We start from the raw sequence: 7,454 nt of genomic DNA on the forward strand, positions 1-7,454 counted from the left end.
GCGGCAGATTAGGGGTTAAAAAAATATGCAGGTGTCAGCGATAGCGGGGGCGGCAGATTAGGGGTTAATAAGTGTACGGTTAGGGGTGTTTAGACTCGGGGTACATGTTAGAGTGTTAGGTGCAGACGTAGGAAGTGTTTCCCCATAGGAAACAATGGGGCTGCGTTAGGAGCTGAACGCTGCTTTTTTGCAGGTGTTAGGTTTTTTTTCAGCTCAAACAGCCCCATTGTTTCCTATGTGAGAATCGTGCACGAGCACGTTTTTGAGGCCGGCCGCGTCCGTAAGCAACTCTGGTATCGAGAGTTGCATTTGCGGTAAAAATGCTCTACGCTCCTTTTTTGGAGCCTAACGCAGCATTTGTTTAAACTCTCGATACCAGAGTTAAATTTATGGTGCGGCCAGAAAAAAGCCTGCGGAGCGTTAACAGCCCTTTTACCGCCAAACTCCAAATCTAGGCCTGTAAGTGTAGCTGGGGATGGAATAACGATTTTCACTATGACCAATATTCACCTTAAAATAATTTGAATATAGGCTCTCCTATGAAAGACAGAATGTGTGAATATCAGCCCCATTGATAATAATGATATAATAATTAAGATGGCTTGCAGTAATGAGTGTTTCGTGTCCATAATGAAAATTATTTAAAGGGACAGTAAACACCTTGACCTAGATTTGGAGTTTGGCGTTAGCCGTGAAAACCAGCGTTAGAGGCTCCTAACGCTGGTTTTAGGCTACCGCCGGTATTTGGAGTCACTCAAAATAGGGTCTAACGCTCACTTTTCATCCGTGACTTTTCCATACCGCAGATCCCCTTACGTAAATTGCGTATCCTATCTTTTCAATGGGATCTTTCTAACTCCGGTATTTAGAGTCGTTTCTGAAGTGAGCGTTAGACATCTAACGACAAAACTCCAGCCGCAGGAAAAAAGTCAGTAGTTAAGAGCTTTCTGGGCTAACGCCGGTTTATAAAGCTCTTAACTACTGTGCTCTAAAGTACACTAACACTCATAAACTACCTATGTACCCCTAAACCGAGGTCCCCCCACATCGCCGACACTCGAATAATTTTTTTTAACCCCTAATCTGCCGACCGCCACCTACGTTATCCTTATGTACCCCTAATCTGCTGCCCCTAACACCGCCGACCCCTGTATTATATTTATTAACCCCTAACCTGCCCCCCACAACGTCGCCTCCACCTACCTACACTTATTAACCCCTAATCTGCCGACCGCAAAGCACCGCCACCTACGTTATCTTTATGTACCCCTAATCTGCTGCCCCTAACACCGCCGACCCCTATATTATATTTATTAACCCCTAATCTGCCCCCCTCAATGTCGCCTCCACCTGCCTACACTTATTAACCCCTAATCTGCCGACCGGACCTGAGTGCTACTATAATAAAGTTATTAACCCCTAATCCGCCTCACTAACCCTATAATAAATAGTATTAACCCCTAATCTGCCCTCCCTAACATCGCCGACACTTAACTTCAATTATTAACCCCTAATCTGCCGACCGGAGCTCACCGCTATTCTAATAAATGTATTAACCCCTAAAGCTAAGTCTAACCCTAACACTAACACCCCCCTAAGTTAAATATAATTTAAATCTAACTAAATAAATTAACTCTTATTAAATAAATTATTCCTATTTAAAGCTAAATACTTACCTGTAAAATAAACCCTAATATAGCTACAATATAAATTATAATTATATTATAGCTATTTTAGGATTAATATTTATTTTACAGGTAACTTTGTATTTATTTTAACCAGGTACAATAGCTATTAAATAGTTAAGAACTATTTAATAGCTAAAATAGTTAAAATAATTCCAAATTTACCTGTAAAAGAAATCCTAACCTAAGTTACAATTAAACCTAACACTACACTATCAATAAATTAATTAAATACAATTCCTACAAATAAATACAATTAAATAAACTTGCTAAAGTACAAAAAATAAAAAAGAACTAAGTTACAAAAAATAAAAAAATATTTACAAACGTAAGAAAAATATTACAACAATTTTAAACTAATTACACCTACTCTAAGCCACCTAATAAAATAACAAAGCCCCCCAAAATAAAAAAATGCCCTACCCTATTCTAAATAACTAAAGTTCAAAGCTCTTTTACCTTACCAGCCCTGAACAGGGCCCTTTGCGGGGCATGCCCCAAGAAGTTCAGCTCTTTTGCCTGTAAAAAAAAAATACAATACCCAAGCCCCCCAACATTACAACCCACCACCCACATACCCCTAATCTAACCCAAACCCCCCTTAAATAAACCTAACACTAAGCCCCTGAAGATCTTCCTACCTTGTCTTCACCTCACCGGGTTCAACGATCTGTCCAGAAGAGCTCCTCCGATGTCCTGATCCAAGCCCAAGCGGGGGCTGAAGAGGTCCATGATCCGGCTGAAGTCTTCATCCAAGCGGGAGCTGAAGAGGTCCATGATCCGGATGACGTCTTCTATCAACGGCATCTTCAATCTTCTTTCTTCCGGATCCATCTTGCAGACCTCCGACGCGGAACATCCTGCTGGCCCGACGGACTAACGACGAATGACGGTTCCTTTAAGGGACGTCATCCAAGATGGCGTCCCTCGAATTCCGATTGGCTGATAGGATTCTATCAGCCAATCAGAATTAAGGTAGGAATATTCTGATTGGCTGATGGAATCAGCCAATCAGAATCAAGTTCAATCCGATTGGCTGATCCAATCAGCCAATCAGATTGAGCTCGCATTCTATTGGCTGATCGGAACAGCCAATAGATTGCGAGCTCAATCTGATTGCCTGATTGATTAGTTAGTTTAAAATTGTTGTAATATTTTTCTTATGTTTGTAAATATTTTTTTATTTTTTGTAACTTAGTTCTTTTTTATTTTTTGTACTTTAGCAAGTTTATTTAATTGTATTTATTTGTAGGAATTGTATTTAATTAATTTATTGATAGTGTAGTGTTAGGTTAATTGTAGGTAATTGTAGGTAGTTTATTTAATTAATTTATTGATAGTATAGTGTTAGGTTTAATTGTAACTTAGGTTAGGATTTCTTTTACAGGTAAATTTGTAATTATTTTAACTATTTTAGCTATTAAATAGTTCTTAACTATTTAATAGCTATTGTACCTGGTTAAAATAAATACAAAGTTACCTGTAAAATAAATATTAATCCTAAAATAGCTATAATATAATTATAATTTATATTGTAGCTATATTAGGATTTATTTTACAGGTAAGTATTTAGCTTTAAATAGGAATAATTTATTTAATAAGAGTTAATTAATTTCGTTAGATTAAAATTATATTTAATTTAGGGGGGTGTTAGTGTTAGGGTTAGACTTAGCTTTAGGGGTTAATACATTTATTAGAATAGCGGTGAGCTCCGGTCGGCAGATTAGGGGTTAATAATTGAAGTTAGGTGTCGGCGATGTTAGGGAGGGCAGATTAGGGGTTAATACTATTTATTATAGGGTTAGTGAGGCGGATTAGGGGTTAATAACTTTATTATAGTAGCGCTCAAGTCCGGTCGGCAGATTAGGGGTTAATAAGTGTAGGCAGGTGGAGGCGACGTTGTGGGGGGCAGATTAGGGGTTAATAAATATAATATAGGGGTCTGCGATGTTAGGGCAGCAGATTAGGGGTACATAAGGATAATGTAAGTAGCGTCGGTTTACGGAGCGGCAGATTAGGGGTTAATAATAATATGCAGGGGTCAGCGATAGCGGGGGCGGCAGATTAGGGGTTAATAAGTGTAAGGTTAGGGGTGTTTAGACTCGGGGTACATGTTAAAGTGTTAGGTGCAGACGTAGGAAGTGTTTCCAAATAGCAAACAATGGGGCTGCGTTAGGAGCTTAACGCGGCTTTTTTGCAGGTGTTAGGTTTTTTTTCAGCTCAAACAGCCCCATTGTTTCCTATGGGAGAATCGTGCACGAGCACGTTTTTGAGGCTGGCCGCTTGCGTAAGCAACTCTGGTATCGAGAGTTGAAGCTGCGTTAAAAATGCTCTACGCTCCTTTTTTGGAGCCTAACGCAGCCTTTATGTGGACTCTCAATACCAGAGTTTTTTTATGCTGCGGCCAGAAAAAAGCCGGCGTTAGTTTTTCGGGTCGTTACCGACAAAACTCCAAATCTAGCCGCTTGAGATTTATATATAACATATTTATTTATGTGTTAAACTTTCAGTATTCATTTTGCCTTTTTTTCATGTAATGTAGCTCTGAAAATGATGTATTTTCTAAATCTCATGAAATGAAATGCCCACTACTGACTTATCGTGGCTAACCTTGCTACATATCATTTCCTCTGGCTATAACTGCAAAACAATGCATTTAATACATTATGACTGTGGCTAGCCTTGTTTTCTGCAGACTAAAGCTCAAATGGCTTCACCATAAGACAAATGGTGGACTGTTTGACTATTGAAAAAAAAATTGCAGCTAATTTTTATTTGATTTAAAAATGATTAGACTTGGTTGATATGTTATTCTATAGTAAGGGAACATAAATGTATTATAATTACAAGGTGTTTACTGTCCCTTTAATATATAGTCACTAACTCAAAATCCATGTAAGCTACATGTGCAAAAATATATGAAATAATGAGCAGGTTTCATGAAAATTCTATTTATTTCACTGCCATAAATATAGGCTACTGAGCCTAAACAGATCATACGGTGCAGATACAGAATATTAAAGCAAGCGATAGGTGCATCATTCCACCACACCACTGGTGTATGGAGCACATCACTGTTCAAAAATGTTTCTGTAGAACTAGCAAGTCATAGAAAAGGTCAACACAAATAGTAAGGGGACAGAATATAGGCAAACAATGGGTAATATTGCAAAACTGACAATAAAACATTTTTTTAAATACTGAATCCCTTTTTATGGTCACATCACAATTAAATGGTTCATTTTTTACTGTAGCACAATGTTTGTGAAGGCATGGGGGTAGATTTATCAAATGTCGGGCGGACATGATCCGCTGTAGCGGAACATGTCCGTCCGACATCGCTAAATGCCAACACTGTCTGCATACGCTGTCTGCATTTATCTGCATTCACTGTCTGCATTTATCATTGCACAAGCATTTCTACACAAAAAAATCAATCCTAAGATTGATAGAATTGTACACCTGGGTAGCACTCGACCCCCAATCATAGATGGCATGAATTGGATAGAGACTGAATATCTAGGGAGAAGGAGTGCTTGGAATTTTAAAATATAACCTTTATTGGGTAATTTAAACCAAAAACAGAAACTCAAACACAATCCACATATTTACAGTGTTAAAAACACAGGATTTGGTCGGATTAATTTTAATCCAATATTCTCTAATTGAACAAAGTAGTTGTAATACCTTTCTAAGGCCTAGATTTGGAGTTTGGCGGTAGCCGTGAAAACCAGCATTAGAGGCTCCTAACGCTGGTTTTAGGCTACCTCCGGTATTTGGAGTCACTCAAAAAAAGGTCTAACGCTCACTTTTCAGCCGCAACTTTTCCATACCGCAGATCCCCTTACGTAAATTGCGTATCCTATCTTTTCAATGGGATTTTTCTAACTCCGGTATTTAGAGTCGTGTCTGAAGTGAGCGTTAGAAATCTAACGACAAAACTCCAGCCGCAGAAAAAAGTCAGTAGTTAAGAGCTTTCTGGGCTAACGCCGGTTCATAAAGCTCTTAACTACTGTACTGCAGACGTAGGAAGTGTTTCCGCATAGCAAACAATGGGGCTGCGTTAGGAGCTGAACGCGGCTTTTTTGCAGGTGTTAGGTTTTTTTTCAGCTCAAACAGCCCCATTGTTTCCTATGGGGGAATCGTGCACGAGCACGTTTTTGAGGCTGGCCGCGTCCGTAAGCAACTCTGGTATCGAGAGTTGAAGCTGCGTTAAATATGCTCTACGCTCCTTTTTTGGAGCCTAACGCAGCCTTTATGTGGACTCTCAATACCAGAGTTATTTTTATGGTGCGGCCAGAAAAAAGCCGGCGTTAGCTACGCGGGTCCTTACCGACAAAACTCTAAATCTAGCCGAAAGTGATTTAATTTGTCTTGGGTCTGTAGTATCTATGAGAATCTGTTTTAATCTGATCCTCTAGGTATTTGCGTTGTATATATAGTGCTTGTACCACTGTGGTAGTAAGTAAGTTGTTCCTTTTCTAATGCTTCTAAGTTAGAATTGGCATGGTCTTGCTAGGTGTTTAAAGTAAACACAAAGTTGCACAGTTTAGAACTGATCTAGGATTGCATATAACAATGTCTGGTTTGTATTCTGTCTTGTTACTTATATTACAATTTTGCAATGCAATTTAGCAAATCCTTTATCACTACTAATATAGAGGATTAAATACTGTGTTTGGTATAAAGTGGGCAGTACTGTCAATCTATAACCACAATTAGGTGACAACCTAAATTCTGTCACTGTTTCAACTGCTGTCTAAATATGCTGACAGCTTAGTTTATTGTATTACCAAAATGTTTGCTGCACTCTCTGGCAGTTTGGAAAAAATATATATATATCTGATGGTTTCATAAGATCTCATCTGATTCTAAGATCATTTGTACTTTATGGTAAATATTTATTAAAGTCTCATAAAATGTTTAGTTAGATCTTATGTAATATATGGCTGTTTTCTATGCTTGAAAATATATATTTTGGCTGCTTAATCTGCCAATAGATAGTTCAAAAAAGGGTAGTTAAAACTCAGCTTGATCTCAGTTTTTATTATTTTATTTGAAACGGAGTGTTACACCTTCCTTGCAATGTACTGGTTATAGTGGCAATACACTTTGGCAAGATTCTTTATAAGTTACTTTGTAATTGTGTCATTGTATTGGAGAGATGTTTTGTGGCTGATTCCTCTCAAATGATTATAACAAAGCACTGCTTATACCACTCTTGTATTGCACAACTGTGTTGATTTGCTTTACTCGTAGATTTTAATAACTGGATTTTTTGGAGATGACAAGTATCATGAACAAGAATAAGATTAATCTTATTCTTGTTCATGATACTTGTCATCTCCAAAAAGAGCATTTAATATCAGCAGGTCACCACATTAATTGTTCAAGATGATATCTTTTTATTCATCAATATCTGCTATATTACTTACTCTTAAAAGAATGGAAATAATTTTCACTGTCTGAGAAGTATAGATTTCAGTTTAAAATCATATCTGGATTTATACTTTCACCCTTTTGATAAATCCCTTCTAGCTAATCCGTTCTCTTTCATACAGTTCTTATCGCCACAAGCTCTCGGCAATATATGTTAGTACAATAATTTCTTATCGCCACAAGCTCTCGGCAATATATGTTAGTACAATAAGTTATGTGATAAACTCAAACATCACATAGTCAATTCAAAAGCAATTTTTCTTACTTAATATTGATCTTTATCTTCAAAAAATAACATATGAAAAATGACGGCTTTGCTTGTGCTTTTGT

The sequence above is a fragment of the Bombina bombina genome, chromosome 1 (genome assembly GCF_027579735.1).
Source record: "Bombina bombina isolate aBomBom1 chromosome 1, aBomBom1.pri, whole genome shotgun sequence".
Classification (NCBI taxonomy): domain Eukaryota; kingdom Metazoa; phylum Chordata; class Amphibia; order Anura; family Bombinatoridae; genus Bombina; species Bombina bombina.